The sequence below is a fragment of the Myotis daubentonii genome, chromosome X, assembly GCF_963259705.1.
Source record: "Myotis daubentonii chromosome X, mMyoDau2.1, whole genome shotgun sequence".
Classification (NCBI taxonomy): Eukaryota; Metazoa; Chordata; class Mammalia; order Chiroptera; family Vespertilionidae; genus Myotis; species Myotis daubentonii.
Window position 1 is genome coordinate 125,321,096 of NC_081861.1, and position 20,946 is coordinate 125,342,041.

The window sequence follows — 20,946 nt, forward strand, 5'->3', positions numbered from 1 at the left end:
AGGCTGTGGACTCGCATGGAGGACCACACTTTCCTGGTCATCCTTGCTCATCCATGGTCTGCCCAAACAGGCTGTCTGACCGGGGGCATTGAGGGAATGCCTGATGGGCACGGGGTGTGCAAGGCTTTCTGCGTTATTTTCTAATTCCCCCAATCCTCCATGGCATCCTTTTCGTTTGTTGGACTTTCTAAAGTTCTGTTTTTACTCATTATATGGGAAAAGATCTTTGGGACCAAAATGCAGTTGCATGTGTGCTAAAGAAAAAAACAGGATAGTCCTTTGCTGGAGGCTTCTGCGTTCCCTCTGGGAGTTCACCAATGTGTGTTGGCAAGTGCCGATAGCACTTAGTTTGGCGAATACTACATCCCCAGCCCTGTACTGGCGAGGCTGTGGACTCGCCATGGAGGACCACACTTTCCTGGTCATCCTTGCTCTCCTTGGTCTCCCAAAACAGGCTCTCTCACCCGGGGGATAGAGGGAATGCTGATGGGCGCAAGGTGTGCATGGCTTGCTGGGTTATTTTCGACTGCCCACAATCCTCCATTAGATCCTTTTCATTACTAGACTTTCCCAACTTGTCTTTTTATTCATTATCTGGGAAAAGATATTTGGGACCACAAATGCAGTTTCGTGTGTGCCAAAGAAAAAAACAGAATAATCCTTTGCTGGGGCGTTCTCCGCTCCCTCTGGGAGCTCACCAGGGTGTGTTGGCCAGTGCCCATAGCGCTTAGTGTGCCAAATACGACATCACCTGCCTCGTACTGTCGAGGCTGTGGGCACCCCATGCAGAACTACACTTTCCAGGACATCCCCGCTCATACTTGGTCACCCAAAACAGGCTGTCTGACCGGGGGCATAAGGGAATGCCAGAAGGACACAGGGTGTGCACGGCTTGCTGGGTTATTTTCTACTTCCCCCAATCATCCATGACATTCGTTTGTTGGACTTTCTAAACTTCTGTTTTTACTCATTATATGCGAAAAGATCTTTGGGACCAAAATGCAGTTTCATGTGTGCCAAGGAAAAAAACAGGATAGTCCTTTGCTGAAGGCTTCTGCGTTCCCTCTGGGAGTTCACCAATGTGTGTTGGCAAGTGCCGATAGCACTTAGTTTGGCGAATACTACATCCCCAGCCCTGTACTGGCGAGGCTGTGGACTCGCCATGGAGGACCACACTTTCCTGGTCATCCTTGCCCATCCTTGGTCACCCTAAACAGGCTGTCTGACCGGGGGCAGAGAGGGAATGCCAGATGGGCACGGGGTGTGCAAGGCTTTCTGCGTTATTTTCTACTTCCCCCAATCCTCCATGGCATCCTTTTCGTTTGCTGGACTTTCTAAAGTTCTGTTTTGACTCATTACATGGGAAAAGACCTTTGGGACCAAAATGCAGTTTCATGTGTGCCAAAGAAAAAGCAGGATAGTTCTTTGCTGAAGGCTTCTGCGTTCCCTCTGGGAGTTCACCAATGTGTGTTGGCAAGTGCCGATAGCACTTAGTTTGGCGAATACTACATCCCCAGCCCTGTACTGGCGAGGCTGTGGACTCGCCATGGAGGACCACACTTTCCTGGTCATCCTTGCTCTCCTTGGTCTCCCAAAACAGGCTCTCTCACCCGGGGGATAGAGGGAATGCTGATGGGCGCAAGGTGTGCATGGCTTGCTGGGTTATTTTCGACTGCCCACAATCCTCCATTCGATCCTTTTCATTACTAGACTTTCCCAACTTGTCTTTTCATTCATTATCTGGGAAAAGATATTTGGGACCACAAATGCAGTTTCGTGTGTGCCAAAGGAAAAAACAGAATAATCCTTTGCTGGGGCGTTCTCCGCTCCCTCTGGGAGCTCACCAGGGTGTGTTGGCCAGTGCTGATAGCGCTTCGTGTGCCAAATACCACAGCACCTGCCTCGTACTGTCGAGGCTTTGGACACCCCATGCAGAACCACACTTTCCAGGACATCCCCTCTCATACTTGGTCACCCCAAACAGGCTGTCTGACCGGGGGCATAAGGGAATGCCAGAAGGACACAGGGTGTGCACGGCTTGCTGGGTTATTTTCTACTTCCCCCAATCATCCATGACATTCTTTTCGTTTGTTGGACTTTCTAAACTTCTGTTTTTACTCCTTATATGCGAAAAGGTCTTTGGGACCAAAATGCAGTTTCATGTGTGCCAAAGAAAAAAACAGGATAGTCCTTTGCTGGAGGCTTCTGCGTTCCCTCTGGGAGTTCACCAATGTGTGTTGGCAAGTGCCGATAGCACTTAGTTTGGCGAATACTACATCCCCAGCCCTGTACTGGCGAGGCTGTGGACTCGCATGGAGGACCACACTTTCCTGGACAACCTTGCTCATCCATGGTCTGCCCAAACAGGCTGTCTGACCGGGGGCAGAGAGGGAATGCCAGATGGGCACGGGGTGTGCAAGGCTTTCTGCGTTATTTTCTACTTCCCCCAATCCTCCATGGCATCCTTTTCGTTTGTTAGACTTTCTAAAGTTCTGTTTTTACTCATTACATGGGAAAAGACCTTTGGGAACAAAATGCAGTTTCATGTGTGCCAAAGAAAAAGCAGGATAGTCCTTTGCTGAAGGCTTCTGCGTTCCCTCTGGGAGTTCACCAATGTGTGTTGGCAAGTGCCGATAGCACTTAGTTTGGCGAATACTACATCCCCAGCCCTGTACTGGCGAGGCTGTGGACTCACCATGGAGGACCACACTTTCCTGGTCATCCTTGCTCCCCTGGTCTCCCAAAACAGGCTCTCTCACCCGGGGGATAGAGGGAATGCTGATGGGCGCAAGGTGTGCATGGCTTGCTGGGTTATTTTCGACTGCCCACAATCCTCCATTAGATCCTTTTCATTACTAGACTTTCCCAACTTGTCTTTTTATTCATTATCTGGGAAAAGATATTTGGGACCACAAATGCAGTTTCGTGTGTGCCAAAGAAAAAAAACAGAATAATCCTTTGCTGGGGCGTTCTCCGCTCCCTCTGGGAGTTCACCAGGGTGTGTTGGCCAGTGCCTATAGCGCATAGTGTACCAAATACCACATCACCTGCCTCGTACTGTCGAGGCTGTGGACACCCCATGGAGGACCACACATTCCTGGACAACCTTGCTCATACTTGGTCACCCCAAACAGGCTGTCTGACCGGGGGCATAAGGGAATGCCAGATGGGCACGGGGTGTGCAAGGCTTGCTGCGTTATTTTCTACTTCCCCCAATCCTCCATGACATCCTTTTCGTTTGTTGGACTTTCTAAAGTTCTGTTTTTACTCATTACATGGGAAAAGACCTTTGGGACCAAAATGCAGTTTCATGTGTGCCAAAGAAAAAGCAGGATAGTCCTTTGCTGAAGGCTTCTGCGTTGCCTCTGGGAGTTCACCAATGTGTGTTGGCAAGTGCCGATAGCACTTAGTTTGGCGAATACTACATCCCCAGCCCTGTACTGGCGAGGCTGTGGACTCCCCATGGAGGACCACACTTTCCTGGTCATCCTTGCTCTCCTTGGTCTCCCAAAACAGGCTCTCTCACCCGGGGGATATGGGGAATGCTGATGGGCGCAAGGTGTGCATGGCTTGCTGGGTTATTTTCGACTGCCCACAATCCTCCATTAGATCCTTTTCATTACTAGACTTTCCCAACTTGTCTTTTTATTCATTATCTGGGAAAAGATATTTGGGACCACAAATGCAGTTTCGTGTGTGCCAAAGAAAAAAACAGAATAATCCTTTGCTGGGGCGTTCTCCGCTCCCTCTGGGAGCTCACCAGGGTGTGTTGGCCAGTGCCGATAGCGCTTCGTGTGCCAAATACCACATCACCTGCCTCGTACTGTCGAGGCTTTGGACACCCCATGCAGAACCACACTTTCCGGGACATCCCCGCTCATACTTGGTCACCCCAAACAGGCTGTCTGACCGGGGGCATAAGGGAATGCCAGAAGGACACAGGGTGTGCACGGCTTGTTGGGTTATTTTCTACTTCCCCCAATCATCCATGACATTCTTTTCGTTTGTTGGACTTTCTAAACTTCTGTTTTTACTCATTATATGCGAAAAGGTCTTTGGGACCAAAATGCAGTTTCATGTGTGCCAAAGAAAAAAACAGGATAGTCCTTTGCTGGAGGCTTCTGCGTTCCCTCTGGGAGTTCACCAATGTGTGTTGGCAAGTGCCGATAGCACTTAGTTTGGCGAATACTACATCCCCAGCCCTGTACTGGCGAGGCTGTGGACTCGCATGGAGGACCACACTTTCCTGGACAACCTTGCTCATCCATGGTCTGCCCAAACAGGCTGTCTGACCGGGGGAAGAGAGGGAATGCCAGATGGGCACGGGGTGTGCAAGGCTTTCTGCGTTATTTTCTACTTCCCCCAATCCTCCATGGCATCCTTTTCATTTGTTGGACTTTCTAAAGTTCTGTTTTTACTCATTACATGGGAAAAGACCTTTGGGACCAAAATGCAGTTTCATGTGTGCCAAAGAAAAAGCAGGATAGTCCTTTGCTGAAGGCTTCTGCGTTCCCTCTGGGAGTTCACCAATGTGTGTTGGCAAGTGCCGATAGCACTTAGTTTGGCAAATACTACATCCCCAGCCCTGTACTGGCGAGGCTGTGGACTCCCCATGGAGGACCACACTTTCCTGGTCATCCTTGCTCCCCTGGTCTCCCAAACAGGCTCTCTCACCCGGGGGATAGAGGGAATGCTGATGGGCGCAAGGTGTGCATGGCTTGCTGGGTTATTTTCGACTGCCCACAATCCTCCATTAGATCCTTTTCATTACTAGACTTTCCCAACTTGTCTTTTTATTCATTATCTGGGAAAAGATATTTGGGACCACAAATGCAGTTTCGTGTGTGCCAAAGAAAAAAAACAGAATAATCCTTTGCTAGGGCGTTCTCCGCTCCCTCTGGGAGCTCACCAGGGTGTGTTGGCCAGTGCTGATAGCGCTTCATGTGCCAAATACCACAGCACCTGCCTCGTACTGTCGAGGCTTTGGACACCCCATGCAGAACCACACTTTCCAGGACATCCCCGCTCATACTTGGTCACCCCAAACAGGCTGTCTGACCGGCGGCATAAGGGAATGCCAGAAGGAGACAGGGTGTGCACGGCTTGCTGGGTTATTTTCTACTTCCCCCAATCAACCATGACATTCTTTTCGTTTGTTGGACTTTCTAAACTTCTGTTTTTACTCATTATATGCGAAAAGGTCTTTGGGACCAAAATGCAGTTTCATGTGTGCCAAAGAAAAAAACAGGATAGTCCTTTGCTGGAGGCTTCTGCGTTCCCTCTGAGAGTTCACCAGTGTGTGTTGGCAAGTGCTGATAGCACTTAGTTTGGCGAATACTACATCCCCAGCCCTGTACTGGCGAGGCTGTGGACTCGCATGGAGGACCACACTTTCCTGGACAACCTTGCTCATCCATGGTATGCCCAAACAGGCTGTCTGACCGGGGGCAGAGAGGGAATGCCAGATTGGCACGGGGTGTGCAAGGCTTGCTGCGTTATTTTCTACTTCCCCCAATCCTCCATGGCATCCTTTTCGTTTGCTGGACTTTCTAAAGTTCTGTTTTGACTCATTACATGGGAAAAGACCTTTGGGACCAAAATGCAGTTTCATGTGTGCCAAAGAAAAAGCAGGATAGTTCTTTGCTGAAGGCTTCTGCGTTCCCTCTGGGAGTTCACCAATGTGTGTTGGCAAGTGCCGATAGCACTTAGTTTGGCGAATACTACATCCCCAGCCCTGTACTGGCGAGGCTGTGGACTCGCCATGGAGGACCACACTTTCTTGGTCATCCTTGCTCTCCTTGGTCTCCCAAAACAGGCTCTCTCACCCGGGGGATAGAGGGAATGCTGATGGGCGCAAGGTGTGCATGGCTTGCTGGGTTATTTTCGACTGCCCACAATCCTCCATTCGATCCTTTTCATTACTAGACTTTCCCAACTTGTCTTTTCATTCATTATCTGGGAAAAGATATTTGGGACCACAAATGCAGTTTCGTGTGTGCCAAAGGAAAAAACAGAATAATCCTTTGCTGGGGCGTTCTCCGCTCCCTCTGGGAGCTCACCAGGGTGTGTTGGCCAGTGCTGATAGCGCTTCGTGTGCCAAATACCACAGCACCTGCCTCGTACTGTCGAGGCTTTGGACACCCCATGCAGAACCACACTTTCCAGGACATCCCCTCTCATACTTGGTCACCCCAAACAGGCTGTCTGACCGGGGGCATAAGGGAATGCCAGAAGGACACAGGGTGTGCACGGCTTGCTGGGTTATTTTCTACTTCCCCCAATCATCCATGACATTCTTTTCGTTTGTTGGACTTTCTAAACTTCTGTTTTTACTCATTATATGCGAAAAGGTCTTTGGGACCAAAATGCAGTTTCATGTGTGCCAAAGAAAAAAACAGGATAGTCCTTTGCTGGAGGCTTCTGCGTTCCCTCTGGGAGTTCACCAATGTGTGTTGGCAAGTGCCGATAGCACTTAGTTTGGCGAATACTACATCCCCAGCCCTGTACTGGCGAGGCTGTGGACTCGCATGGAGGACCACACTTTCCTGGACAACCTTGCTCATCCATGGTCTGCCCAAACAGGCTGTCTGACCGGGGGCAGAGAGGGAATGCCAGATGGGCACGGGGTGTGCAAGGCTTTCTGCGTTATTTTCTACTTCCCCCAATCCTCCATGGCATCCTTTTCGTTTGTTAGACTTTCTAAAGTTCTGTTTTTACTCATTACATGGGAAAAGACCTTTGGGAACAAAATGCAGTTTCATGTGTGCCAAAGAAAAAGCAGGATAGTCCTTTGCTGAAGGCTTCTGCGTTCCCTCTGGGAGTTCACCAATGTGTGTTGGCAAGTGCCGATAGCACTTAGTTTGGCGAATACTACATCCCCAGCCCTGTACTGGCGAGGCTGTGGACTCCCCATGGAGGACCACACTTTCCTGGTCATCCTTGCTCTCCTTGGTCTCCCAAAACAGGCTCTCTCACCCGGGGGATATGGGGAATGCTGATGGGCGCAAGGTGTGCATGGCTTGCTGGGTTATTTTCGACTGCCCACAATCCTCCATTAGATCCTTTTCATTACTAGACTTTCCCAACTTGTCTTTTTATTCATTATCTGGGAAAAGATATTTGGGACCACAAATGCAGTTTCGTGTGTGCCAAAGAAAAAAACAGAATAATCCTTTGCTGGGGCGTTCTCCGCTCCCTCTGGGAGCTCACCAGGGTGTGTTGGCCAGTGCCGATAGCGCTTCGTGTGCCAAATACCACATCACCTGCCTCGTACTGTCGAGGCTTTGGACACCCCATGCAGAACCACACTTTCCGGGACATCCCCGCTCATACTTGGTCACCCCAAACAGGCTGTCTGACCGGGGGCATAAGGGAATGCCAGAAGGACACAGGGTGTGCACGGCTTGTTGGGTTATTTTCTACTTCCCCCAATCATCCATGACATTCTTTTCGTTTGTTGGACTTTCTAAACTTCTGTTTTTACTCATTATATGCGAAAAGGTCTTTGGGACCAAAATGCAGTTTCATGTGTGCCAAAGAAAAAAACAGGATAGTCCTTTGCTGGAGGCTTCTGCGTTCCCTCTGGGAGTTCACCAATGTGTGTTGGCAAGTGCCGATAGCACTTAGTTTGGCGAATACTACATCCCCAGCCCTGTACTGGCGAGGCTGTGGACTCGCATGGAGGACCACACTTTCCTGGACAACCTTGCTCATCCATGGTCTGCCCAAACAGGCTGTCTGACCGGGGGAAGAGAGGGAATGCCAGATGGGCACGGGGTGTGCAAGGCTTTCTGCGTTATTTTCTACTTCCCCCAATCCTCCATGGCATCCTTTTCATTTGTTGGACTTTCTAAAGTTCTGTTTTTACTCATTACATGGGAAAAGACCTTTGGGACCAAAATGCAGTTTCATGTGTGCCAAAGAAAAAGCAGGATAGTCCTTTGCTGAAGGCTTCTGCGTTCCCTCTGGGAGTTCACCAATGTGTGTTGGCAAGTGCCGATAGCACTTAGTTTGGCAAATACTACATCCCCAGCCCTGTACTGGCGAGGCTGTGGACTCCCCATGGAGGACCACACTTTCCTGGTCATCCTTGCTCCCCTGGTCTCCCAAACAGGCTCTCTCACCCGGGGGATAGAGGGAATGCTGATGGGCGCAAGGTGTGCATGGCTTGCTGGGTTATTTTCGACTGCCCACAATCCTCCATTAGATCCTTTTCATTACTAGACTTTCCCAACTTGTCTTTTTATTCATTATCTGGGAAAAGATATTTGGGACCACAAATGCAGTTTCGTGTGTGCCAAAGAAAAAAAACAGAATAATCCTTTGCTAGGGCGTTCTCCGCTCCCTCTGGGAGCTCACCAGGGTGTGTTGGCCAGTGCTGATAGCGCTTCATGTGCCAAATACCACAGCACCTGCCTCGTACTGTCGAGGCTTTGGACACCCCATGCAGAACCACACTTTCCAGGACATCCCCGCTCATACTTGGTCACCCCAAACAGGCTGTCTGACCGGCGGCATAAGGGAATGCCAGAAGGAGACAGGGTGTGCACGGCTTGCTGGGTTATTTTCTACTTCCCCCAATCAACCATGACATTCTTTTCGTTTGTTGGACTTTCTAAACTTCTGTTTTTACTCATTATATGCGAAAAGGTCTTTGGGACCAAAATGCAGTTTCATGTGTGCCAAAGAAAAAAACAGGATAGTCCTTTGCTGGAGGCTTCTGCGTTCCCTCTGAGAGTTCACCAGTGTGTGTTGGCAAGTGCTGATAGCACTTAGTTTGGCGAATACTACATCCCCAGCCCTGTACTGGCGAGGCTGTGGACTCGCATGGAGGACCACACTTTCCTGGACAACCTTGCTCATCCATGGTATGCCCAAACAGGCTGTCTGACCGGGGGCAGAGAGGGAATGCCAGATTGGCACGGGGTGTGCAAGGCTTGCTGCGTTATTTTCTACTTCCCCCAATCCTCCATGGCATCCTTTTCGTTTGCTGGACTTTCTAAAGTTCTGTTTTGACTCATTACATGGGAAAAGACCTTTGGGACCAAAATGCAGTTTCATGTGTGCCAAAGAAAAAGCAGGATAGTTCTTTGCTGAAGGCTTCTGCGTTCCCTCTGGGAGTTCACCAATGTGTGTTGGCAAGTGCCGATAGCACTTAGTTTGGCGAATACTACATCCCCAGCCCTGTACTGGCGAGGCTGTGGACTCGCCATGGAGGACCACACTTTCTTGGTCATCCTTGCTCTCCTTGGTCTCCCAAAACAGGCTCTCTCACCCGGGGGATAGAGGGAATGCTGATGGGCGCAAGGTGTGCATGGCTTGCTGGGTTATTTTCGACTGCCCACAATCCTCCATTCGATCCTTTTCATTACTAGACTTTCCCAACTTGTCTTTTCATTCATTATCTGGGAAAAGATATTTGGGACCACAAATGCAGTTTCGTGTGTGCCAAAGGAAAAAACAGAATAATCCTTTGCTGGGGCGTTCTCCGCTCCCTCTGGGAGCTCACCAGGGTGTGTTGGCCAGTGCTGATAGCGCTTCGTGTGCCAAATACCACAGCACCTGCCTCGTACTGTCGAGGCTTTGGACACCCCATGCAGAACCACACTTTCCAGGACATCCCCTCTCATACTTGGTCACCCCAAACAGGCTGTCTGACCGGGGGCATAAGGGAATGCCAGAAGGACACAGGGTGTGCACGGCTTGCTGGGTTATTTTCTACTTCCCCCAATCATCCATGACATTCTTTTCGTTTGTTGGACTTTCTAAACTTCTGTTTTTACTCATTATATGCGAAAAGGTCTTTGGGACCAAAATGCAGTTTCATGTGTGCCAAAGAAAAAAACAGGATAGTCCTTTGCTGGAGGCTTCTGCGTTCCCTCTGGGAGTTCACCAATGTGTGTTGGCAAGTGCCGATAGCACTTAGTTTGGCGAATACTACATCCCCAGCCCTGTACTGGCGAGGCTGTGGACTCGCATGGAGGACCACACTTTCCTGGACAACCTTGCTCATCCATGGTCTGCCCAAACAGGCTGTCTGACCGGGGGCAGAGAGGGAATGCCAGATGGGCACGGGGTGTGCAAGGCTTTCTGCGTTATTTTCTACTTCCCCCAATCCTCCATGGCATCCTTTTCGTTTGTTAGACTTTCTAAAGTTCTGTTTTTACTCATTACATGGGAAAAGACCTTTGGGAACAAAATGCAGTTTCATGTGTGCCAAAGAAAAAGCAGGATAGTCCTTTGCTGAAGGCTTCTGCGTTCCCTCTGGGAGTTCACCAATGTGTGTTGGCAAGTGCCGATAGCACTTAGTTTGGCGAATACTACATCCCCAGCCCTGTACTGGCGAGGCTGTGGACTCACCATGGAGGACCACACTTTCCTGGTCATCCTTGCTCCCCTGGTCTCCCAAAACAGGCTCTCTCACCCGGGGGATAGAGGGAATGCTGATGGGCGCAAGGTGTGCATGGCTTGCTGGGTTATTTTCGACTGCCCACAATCCTCCATTAGATCCTTTTCATTACTAGACTTTCCCAACTTGTCTTTTTATTCATTATCTGGGAAAAGATATTTGGGACCACAAATGCAGTTTCGTGTGTGCCAAAGAAAAAAAACAGAATAATCCTTTGCTAGGGTGTTCTCCGCTCCCTCTGGGAGCTCACCAGGGTGTGTTGGCCAGTGCTGATAGCGCTTCATGTGCCAAATACCACAGCACCTGCCTCGTACTGTCGAGGCTTTGGACACCCCATGCAGAACCACACTTTCCAGGACATCCCCGCTCATACTTGGTCACCCCAAACAGGCTGTCTGACCGGCGGCATAAGGGAATGCCAGAAGGAGACAGGGTGTGCACGGCTTGCTGGGTTATTTTCTACTTCCCCCAATCAACCATGACATTCTTTTCGTTTGTTGGACTTTCTAAACTTCTGTTTTTACTCATTATATGCGAAAAGGTCTTTGGGACCAAAATGCAGTTTCATGTGTGCCAAAGAAAAAAACAGGATAGTCCTTTGCTGGAGGCTTCTGCGTTCCCTCTGAGAGTTCACCAGTGTGTGTTGGCAAGTGCTGATAGCACTTAGTTTGGCGAATACTACATCCCCAGCCCTGTACTGGCGAGGCTGTGGACTCGCATGGAGGACCACACTTTCCTGGACAACCTTGCTCATCCATGGTATGCCCAAACAGGCTGTCTGACCGGGGGCAGAGAGGGAATGCCAGATTGGCACGGGGTGTGCAAGGCTTGCTGCGTTATTTTCTACTTCCCCCAATCCTCCATGGCATCCTTTTCGTTTGCTGGACTTTCTAAAGTTCTGTTTTGACTCATTACATGGGAAAAGACCTTTGGGACCAAAATGCAGTTTCATGTGTGCCAAAGAAAAAGCAGGATAGTTCTTTGCTGAAGGCTTCTGCGTTCCCTCTGGGAGTTCACCAATGTGTGTTGGCAAGTGCCGATAGCACTTAGTTTGGCGAATACTACATCCCCAGCCCTGTACTGGCGAGGCTGTGGACTCACCATGGAGGACCACACTTTCCTGGTCATCCTTGCTCCCCTGGTCTCCCAAAACAGGCTCTCTCACCCGGGGGATAGAGGGAATGCTGATGGGCGCAAGGTGTGCATGGCTTGCTGGGTTATTTTCGACTGCCCACAATCCTCCATTAGATCCTTTTCATTACTAGACTTTCCCAACTTGTCTTTTTATTCATTATCTGGGAAAAGATATTTGGGACCACAAATGCAGTTTCGTGTGTGCCAAAGAAAAAAAACAGAATAATCCTTTGCTGGGGCGTTCTCCGCTCCCTCTGGCAGTTCACCAGGGTGTGTTGGCCAGTGCCTATAGCGCATAGTGTACCAAATACCACATCACCTGCCTCGTACTGTCGAGGCTGTGGACACCCCATGGAGGACCACACATTCCTGGACAACCTTGCTCATACTTGGTCACCCCAAACAGGCTGTCTGACCGGGGGCATAAGGGAATGCCAGATGGGCACGGGGTGTGCAAGGCTTGCTGCGTTATTTTCTACTTCCCCCAATCCTCCATGACATCCTTTTCGTTTGTTGGACTTTCTAAAGTTCTGTTTTTACTCATTACATGGGAAAAGACCTTTGGGACCAAAATGCAGTTTCATGTGTGCCAAAGAAAAAGCAGGATAGTCCTTTGCTGAAGGCTTCTGCGTTGCCTCTGGGAGTTCACCAATGTGTGTTGGCAAGTGCCGATAGCACTTAGTTTGGCGAATACTACATCCCCAGCCCTGTACTGGCGAGGCTGTGGACTCCCCATGGAGGACCACACTTTCCTGGTCATCCTTGCTCTCCTTGGTCTCCCAAAACAGGCTCTCTCACCCGGGGGATATGGGGAATGCTGATGGGCGCAAGGTGTGCATGGCTTGCTGGGTTATTTTCGACTGCCCACAATCCTCCTTTAGATCCTTTTCATTACTAGACTTTCCCAACTTGTCTTTTTATTCATTATCTGGGAAAAGATATTTGGGACCACAAATGCAGTTTCGTGTGTGCCAAAGAAAAAAACAGAATAATCCTTTGCTGGGGCGTTCTCCGCTCCCTCTGGGAGCTCACCAGGGTGTGTTGGCCAGTGCCGATAGCGCTTCGTGTGCCAAATACCACATCACCTGCCTCGTACTGTCGAGGCTTTGGACACCCCATGCAGAACCACACTTTCCGGGACATCCCCGCTCATACTTGGTCACCCCAAACAGGCTGTCTGACCGGGGGCATAAGGGAATGCCAGAAGGACACAGGGTGTGCACGGCTTGTTGGGTTATTTTCTACTTCCCCCAATCATCCATGACATTCTTTTCGTTTGTTGGACTTTCTAAACTTCTGTTTTTACTCATTATATGCGAAAAGGTCTTTGGGACCAAAATGCAGTTTCATGTGTGCCAAAGAAAAAAACAGGATAGTCCTTTGCTGGAGGCTTCTGCGTTCCCTCTGGGAGTTCACCAATGTGTGTTGGCAAGTGCCGATAGCACTTAGTTTGGCGAATACTACATCCCCAGCCCTGTACTGGCGAGGCTGTGGACTCGCATGGAGGACCACACTTTCCTGGACAACCTTGCTCATCCATGGTCTGCCCAAACAGGCTGTCTGACCGGGGGAAGAGAGGGAATGCCAGATGGGCACGGGGTGTGCAAGGCTTTCTGCGTTATTTTCTACTTCCCCCAATCCTCCATGGCATCCTTTTCATTTGTTGGACTTTCTAAAGTTCTGTTTTTACTCATTACATGGGAAAAGACCTTTGGGACCAAAATGCAGTTTCATGTGTGCCAAAGAAAAAGCAGGATAGTCCTTTGCTGAAGGCTTCTGCGTTCCCTCTGGGAGTTCACCAATGTGTGTTGGCAAGTGCCGATAGCACTTAGTTTGGCAAATACTACATCCCCAGCCCTGTACTGGCGAGGCTGTGGACTCCCCATGGAGGACCACACTTTCCTGGTCATCCTTGCTCCCCTGGTCTCCCAAACAGGCTCTCTCACCCGGGGGATAGAGGGAATGCTGATGGGCGCAAGGTGTGCATGGCTTGCTGGGTTATTTTCGACTGCCCACAATCCTCCATTAGATCCTTTTCATTACTAGACTTTCCCAACTTGTCTTTTTATTCATTATCTGGGAAAAGATATTTGGGACCACAAATGCAGTTTCGTGTGTGCCAAAGAAAAAAAACAGAATAATCCTTTGCTAGGGCGTTCTCCGCTCCCTCTGGGAGCTCACCAGGGTGTGTTGGCCAGTGCTGATAGCGCTTCATGTGCCAAATACCACAGCACCTGCCTCGTACTGTCGAGGCTTTGGACACCCCATGCAGAACCACACTTTCCAGGACATCCCCGCTCATACTTGGTCACCCCAAACAGGCTGTCTGACCGGGGGCATAAGGGAATGCCAGAAGGACACAGGGTGTGCACGGCTTGCTGGGTTATTTTCTACTTCCCCCAATCAACCATGACATTCTTTTCGTTTGTTGGACTTTCTAAACTTCTGTTTTTACTCATTATATGCGAAAAGGTCTTTGGGACCAAAATGCAGTTTCATGTGTGCCAAAGAAAAAAACAGGATAGTCCTTTGCTGGAGGCTTCTGCGTTCCCTCTGAGAGTTCACCAGTGTGTGTTGGCAAGTGCTGATAGCACTTAGTTTGGCGAATACTACATCCCCAGCCCTGTACTGGCGAGGCTGTGGACTCGCATGGAGGACCACACTTTCCTGGACAACCTTGCTCATCCATGGTATGCCCAAACAGGCTGTCTGACCGGGGGCAGAGAGGGAATGCCAGATTGGCACGGGGTGTGCAAGGCTTGCTGCGTTATTTTCTACTTCCCCCAATCCTCCATGGCATCCTTTTCGTTTGTTGGACTTTCTAAAGTTCTGTTTTTACTCATTACATGGGAAAAGACCTTTGGGACCAAAATGCAGTTTCATGTGTGCCAAAGAAAAAGCAGGATAGTCCTTTGCTGAAGGCTTCTGCGTTCCCTCTGGGAGTTCACCAATGTGTGTTGGCAAGTGCCGATAGCACTTAGTTTGGCGAATACTACATCCCCAGCCCTGTACTGGCGAGGCTGTGGACTCGCCATGGAGGACCACACTTTCCTGGTCATCCTTGCTCCCCTGGTCTCCCAAAACAGGCTCTCTCACCCGGGGGATAGAGGGAATGCTGATGGGCGCAAGGTGTGCATGGCTTGCTGGGTTATTTTTGACTGCCCACAATCCTCCATTAGATCCTTTTCATTACTAGACTTTCCCAACTTGTCTTTTTATTCATTATCTGGGAAAAGATATTTGGGACCACAAATGCAGTTTCTTGTGTGCCAAAGAAAAAAAACAGAATAATCCTTTGCTGGGGCGTTCTCCGCTCCCTCTGGGAGTTCACCAGGGTGTGTTGGCCAGAGCCTATAGCGCTTAGTGTGCCAAATACCACATCACCTGCCTCGTACTGTCGAGGCTGTGGACACCCCATGGAGGACCACACATTCCTGGACAACCTTGCTCATACTTGGTCACCCCAAACAGGCTGTCTGACCGGGGGCATAAGGGAATGCCAGATGGGCACGGGGTGTGCAAGGCTTGCTGCGTTATTTTCTACTTCCCCCAATCCTCCATGACATCCTTTTCGTTTGTTGGACTTTTTAAAGTTCTGTTTTTACTCATTACATGGGAAAAGACCTTTGGGACCAAAATGCAGTTTCATGTGTGCCAAAGAAAATGCAGGATAGTCCTTTGCTGAAGGCTTCTGCGTTCCCTCTGGGAGTTCACCAATGTGTGTTGGCAAGTGCCGATAGCACTTAGTTTGGCGAATACTACATCCCCAGCCCTGTACTGGCGAGGCTGTGGACTCGCATGGAGGACCACACTTTCCTGGTCATCCTTGCTCATCCATGGTCTGCCCAAACAGGCTGTCCGACCGGGGGCATTGAGGGAATGCCTGATGGGCACGGGGTGTGCAAGGCTTTCTGCGTTATTTTCTAATTCCCCCAATCCTCCATGGCATCCTTTTCGTTTGTTGGACTTTCTAAAGTTCTGTTTTTACTCATTATATGGGGAAAGATCTTTGGGACCAAAATGCAGTTGCATGTGTGCTAAAGAAAAAAACAGGATAGTCCTTTGCTGGAGGCTTCTGCGTTCCCTCTGGGAGTTCACCAATGTGTGTTGGCAAGTGCCGATAGCACTTAGTTTGGCGAATACTACATCCCCAACCCTGTACTGGCGAGGCTGTGGACTCGCCATGGAGGACCACACTTTCCTGGTCATCCTTGCTCTCCTTGGTCTCCCAAAACAGGCTCTCTCACCCGGGGGATAGAGGGAATGCTGATGGGCGCAAGGTGTGCATGGCTTGCTGGGTTATTTTCGACTGCCCACAATCCTCCATTAGATCCTTTTCATTACTAGACTTTCCCAACTTGTCTTTTTATTCATTATCTGGGAAAAGATATTTGGGACCACAAATGCAGTTTCGTGTGTGCCAAAGAAAAAAACAGAATAATCCTTTGCTGGGGCGTTCTCCGCTCCCTCTGGGAGCTCACCAGGGTGTGTTGGCCAGTGCCCATAGCGCTTAGTGTGCCAAATACCACATCACCTGCCTCGTACTGTCGAGGCTGTGGGCACCCCATGCAGAACCACACTTTCCAGGACATCCCCGCTCATACTTGGTCACCCCAAACAGGCTGTCTGACCGGGGGCATAAGGGAATGCCAGAAGGACACAGGGTGTGCACGGCTTGCTGGGTTATTTTCTACTTCCCCCAATCATCCATGACATTCTTTTCGTTTGTTGGACTTTCTAAACTTCTGTTTTTACTCATTATATGCGAAAAGATCTTTGGGACCAAAATGCAGTTTCATGTGTGCCAAAGAAAAAAACAGGATAGTCCTTTGCTGAAGGCTTCTGCGTTCCCTCTGGGAGTTCACCAATGTGTGTTGGCAAGTGCAGATAGCACTTAGTTTGGCGAATACTACATCCCCAGCCCTGTACTGGCGAGGCTGTGGACTTGCATGGAGGACCACACTTTCCTGGTCATCCTTGCTCATCCATGGTCTGCCCAAACAGGCTGTCTGACCGGGGGCATAAGGGAATGCCAGATGGGCACGGGGTGTGCAAGGCTTTCTGCGTTATTTTCTACTTCCCCCAATCCTCCATGGCATCCTTTTCGTTTGATGGACATTCTAAACTTCTGTTTTTACTCATTATATGCGAAAAAATCTTTGGGACCAAAATGCAGTTTCATGTGTGCTAAAGAAAAAAACAGGATAGTCCTTTGCTGGAGGCTTCTGCGTTCCCTCTGGGAGTTCACCAATGTGTGTTGGCAAGTGCCGATAGCACTTAGGTTGGCGAATACTACATCCCCAGCCCTGTACTGGCGAGGCTGTGGACTCGCCATGGAGGACCACACATTCCTGGACAACCTTGCTCATCCTTGGTCACCCTAAACAGGCTGTCTGACCGGGGGCAGACAGGGAATGCCAGATGGGCACGGGGTGTGCAAGGCTTTCTGCGTTATTTTCTACTTCCCCCAATCTTCCATGGCATCCTTTTCGTTTGTTGGACTTTCTAAAGTTCTGTTTTTACTCATTACATGGGAAAAGACCTTTGGGACCAAAATGCAGTTTCATGTGTGCCAAAGAAAAAGCAGGATAGTCCTTTGCTGAAGGCTTCTGCGTTCCCTCTGGGAGTTCACCAATGTGTGTTGGCAAGTGCCGATAGCACTTAGTTTGGCGAATACTACATCCCCAGCCCTGTACTGGCGAGGCTGTGGACTCGCCATGGAGGACCACACTTTCCTGGTCATCCTGGCCCATCCTTGGTCACCCTAAACAGGCTGTCTGACCGGGGGCAGAGAGGGAATGCCAGATGGGCACGGGGTGTGCAAGGCTTTCTGCGTTATTTTCTACTTCCCCCAATCCTCCATGGCATCCTTTTCGTTTGATGGACATTCTAAACTTTTGTTTTTACTCATTATATGCGAAAAAATCTTTGGGACCAAAATGCAGTTTCATGTGTGCTAAAGAAAAAAACAGGATAGTCCTTTCCTGGAGGCTTCTGCGTTCCCTCTGGGAGTTCACCAATGTGTGTTGGCAAGTGCCGATAGCACTTAGGTTGGCGAATACTACATCCCCAGCCCTGTACTGGCGAGGCTGTGGACTCGCCTTGGAGGACCACACATTCCTGGACAACCTTGCTCATCCTTGGTCACCCCAAACAGGCTGTCTGACCGGGGGATAGAGGGAATGCTGATGGGCGCAAGTTGTGCATGGCTTGCTGGGTTATTTTCGACTGCCCACAATCCTCCATTAGATCCTTTTCATTACTAGACTTTCCCAACTTGTCCTTTTATTCATTATCTGGGAAAAGATATTTGGGACCACAAATGCAGTTTCGTGTGTGCCAAAGGAAAAAACAGAATAATCCTTTGCTGGGGCGTTCTCCGCTCCCTCTGGGAGTTCACCAGGGTGTGTTGGCCAGTGCCTATAGCGCTTAGTGTGCCAAATACCACATCACCTGCGTCGTACTGTCGAGGCTGTGGACACCCCATGCAGAACCACACTTTCCAGGACATCCCCGCTCATACTTGGTCACCCCAAACAAGCTGTCTGACCGGGGGCATAAGGGAATGCCAGAAGGACACAGGGTGTGCACGGCTTGCTGGGTTATTTTCTACTTCCCCCAATCATCCATGACATTCTTTTCGTTTGTTGGACTTTCTAAACTTCTGTTTTTACTCATTATATGCGAAAAGATCTTTGGGACCAAAATGCAGTTTCATGTGTGCCAAAGAAAAAAACAGGATAGTCCTTTGCTGAAGGCTTCTGCGTTCCCTCTGGGAGTTCACCAATGTGTGTTGGCAAGTGCCGATAGCATTTAGTTTGGCGAATACTACATCCCCAGCCCTGTACTGGCGAGGCTGTGGACTCGCCATGGAGGACCACACTTTCCTGGTCATCCTTGCCCATCCTTGGTCACCCTAAACAGGCTGTCTGACCGGGGGCAGAGAGGGAATACCAGATGGGCACGGGGTGTGCAAGGCTTTCTGCGTTATTTTCTACTTCCCCCAATCCTCCATGGCATCCTTTTTGTTGGCTGGACTTTCTAAAGTTCTGTTTTTACTCATTACATGGGAAAAGACCCTTGGGACCAAAATGCAGTTTCATGTGTGCCAAAGAAAAAGCAGGATAGTCCTTTGCTGAAGGCTTCTGCGTTCCCTCTGGGAGTTCACCAATGTGTGTTGGCAAGTGCCGATAGCACTTAGTTTGGCGAATACTACATCCCCAGCCCTGTACTGGCGAGGCTGTGGACTCGCATGGAGGACCACACTTTCCTGGTCATCCTTGCTCATCCATGGTCTGCCCAAACAGGCTGTCTGACCGGGGGCATTGAGGGAATGCCTGATGGGCACGGGGTGTGCAAGGCTTTCTGCGTTATTTTCTAATTCCCCCAATCCTCCATGGCATCCTTTTCGTTTGTTGGACTTTCTAAAGTTCTGTTTTTACTCATTATATGGGAAAAGATCTTTGGGACCAAAATGCAGTTGCATGTGTGCTAAAGAAAAAAACAGGATAGTCCTTTGCTGGAGGCTTCTGCGTTCCCTCTGGGAGTTCACCAATGTGTGTTGGCAAGTGCCGATAGCACTTAGTTTGGCGAATACTACATCCCCAGCCCTGTACTGGCGAGGCTGTGGACTCGCCATGGAGGACCACACTTTCCTGGTCATCCTTGCTCCCCTGGTCTCCCAAAACAGGCTCTCTCACCCGGGGGATAGAGGGAATGCTGATGGGCGCAAGGTGTGCATGGCTTGCTGGGTTATTTTCGACTGCCCACAATCCTCCATTAGATCCTTTTCATTACTAGACTTTCCCAACTTGTCTTTTTATTCATTATCTGGGAAAAGATATTTGGGACCACAAATGCAGTTTCGTGTGTGCCAAAGAAAAAAAACAGAATAATCCTTTGCTGGGGCGTTCTCCGATCCCTGTGGGAGTTCACCAGGGTGTGTTGGCCAGTGCCTATAGCGCATAGTGTATCAAATACCACATCACCTGCCTCGTACTGTCGAGGCTGTGGACTCGCCATGGAGGACCACACTTTCCTGGTCATCCTTGCCCATCCTTGGTCACCCCAAACAGGCTGTCTGACCGGGGGCAGAGAGGGAATGCCAGATGGGCACGGGGTGTGCAAGGCTTTCTGCGTTATTTTCTACTTCCCCCAATCCTCCATGGCATCCTTTTCATTTGTTGGACTTTCTAAAGTTCTGTTTTTACTCATTACATGGGAAAAGACCTTTGGGACCAAAATGCAGTTTCATGTGTGCCAAAGAAAAAGCAGGATAGTCCTTTGCTGAAGGCTTCTGCGTTCCCTCTGGGAGTTCACCAATGTGTGTTGGCAAGTGCCGATAGCACTTAGTTTGGCGAATACTACATCCCCAGCCCTGTACTGGCGAGGCTGTGGACTCGCCATGGAGGACCACACTTTCCTGGTCATCCTTGCCCATCCTTGGTCACCCTAAACAGGCTGTCTGACCGGGGGCAGAGAGGGAATGCCAGATGGGCACGGGGTGTGCAAGGCTTTCTGCGTTATTTTCTACTTCCCCCAATCCTCCATGGCATCCTTTTCGTTTGATGGTCATTCTAAACTTTTGTTTTTACTCATTATATGCGAAAAAATCTTTGGGACCAAAATGCAGTTTCATGTGTGCTAAAGAAAAAAACAGGATAGTAATTTGCTGGAGGCTTCTGCGTTCCCTCTGGGAGTTCACCAATGTGTGTTGGCAAGTGCCGATAGCACTTAGGTTGGCGAATACTACATCCCCAGCCCTGTACTGGCGAGGCTGTGGACTCGCCATGGAGGACCACACATTCCTGGACAACCTTGCTCATCCTTGGTCACCCCAAACAGGCTGTCTGACCGGGGGATAGAGGGAATGCTGATGGGCGCAAGTTGTGCATGGCTTGCTGGGTTATTTTCAACTGCCCACATTCCTCCATTAGATCTTTTTCATTACTAGACTTTCCCAACTTGTCTTTTTATTCATTATCTGGGAAAAGATATTTGGGACCACAAATGCAGTTTCGTGTGTGCCAAAGGAAAAAACAGAATAATCCTTTGCTGGGGCGTTCTCCGCTCCCTCTGGGAGTTCACCAGGGTGTGTTGGCCAGTGCCTATAGCGCTTAGTGTGCCAAATACCACATCACCTGCGTCGTACTGTCGAGGCTGTGGACACCCCATGCAGAACCACACTTTCCAGGACATCCCCGCTCATACTTGGTCACCCCAAACAAGCTGTCTGACCGGGGGCATAAGGGAATGCCAGAAGGACACAGGGTGTGCACGGCTTGCTGGGTTATTTTCTACTTCCCCCAATCATCCATGACATTCTTTTCGTTTGTTGGATTTTCTAAACTTCTGTTTTTACTCATTATATGCGAAAAGATCTTTGGGACCAAAATGCAGTTTCA